The 1048-nt window shown below is 39.5% G+C and overlaps 1 long non-coding RNA gene across 1 annotated transcript; it reads right to left on the bottom strand.

Moving 5' to 3' along the window:
* Nucleotides 1–258: 258 nt before the first annotated feature.
* Nucleotides 259–749, bottom strand: LOC120986833. Its single transcript, XR_005775805.1, has 3 exons — nt 681–749; nt 531–596; nt 259–307 (listed from the first exon to the last, which is right to left on the bottom strand). It is a non-coding gene; the product is annotated as an uncharacterized LOC120986833 (long non-coding RNA).
* Nucleotides 750–1048: the final 299 nt, after the last annotated feature.

The following is a 1048-nucleotide window of genomic DNA, read 5'->3' as shown; positions in this document are numbered from 1 at the left end:
ACGTTATCTTATAGGTGATATAAGATACTGTATACTGGGGGCAGTGTGGACAGCTCACATCACAGCACATGTGCCTACTCACACGGCCTACACGTCCACGACGACTGCCATGACCACGTTGTCCGCGACCGAGTTCTTGTTTGAACAGGTGATGGATTTTCACTTTGCCTGTTTGTGTCCTAATAAATAATATAGTTATCACAAAAGACAATTGATTACTTTAGAGAACCTAAGTATAGATACTCACATCGTCGTCGTTATGACGTCTACTTCGCAGATTTTCAATGGAATGTGTACCCTCCTGTGTCTGAAAAACAAACACAGTTTTGGATTCATTGAAAATTGCCGTCTGCCCTGCAGCAACCAAAATGCATCACCCATATACACTCTTTCAAATCTTGTTGCCAATACATTGGCCTATCTATCCTTTTGCGGTGTTGGCAAATCATGTACCTTTCGAGTTTATATCCATTGTACCAATTATGGATGTGTAGAAACCAAAAGATCTAAATATAACATTCCACACTTACTGACTCCATTGGTTCAGGAGAAAAACGCAATTCCTCGCCAGCAGAGGATTCAGTGTCGGAGTGTCCCTGAAATATATAAATATGTATTGTGGTTCAAACATATTTATTTTTTGGATCATTAATAATTTATTTTTATTTAAAGATTTTTACCTGCATGTGAAAGGATGGAGTACTTCGACTGCCAGCCGAAGGAGAAGGCGAAGACATCTGAAAACGTTACAGAACCATTATAGACAAGAGTAGGATTTTGTTTTCCGTCTGAAAAAACGGATTCCGAACGTCTTACCAACTAACGGAGTCAAACGTATGCATACATACGTCAATTTGTTTCTATGGGAGGTTGAACGGATACGTTTTTAGATTTTTTTTTTACTTCCGGACGGACTACAGGAACGGAGAGCTTGAACGCAGATGTGAAAATAGCCTAAGATACACCCTTAATACATTTGGGTTACATTCAGAGATTTTAAATACCGCCATTTGGTGCACCAATATTGAATTCAGGCCTACACTGGTTC

The sequence above is a fragment of the Bufo bufo genome, chromosome 1, assembly GCF_905171765.1.
Source record: "Bufo bufo chromosome 1, aBufBuf1.1, whole genome shotgun sequence".
NCBI classification, from domain to species: Eukaryota; Metazoa; Chordata; class Amphibia; order Anura; family Bufonidae; genus Bufo; species Bufo bufo.
Note: the sequence above shows the minus strand (reverse complement) of the source record. Positions and strands in the feature narration are given on the sequence as shown.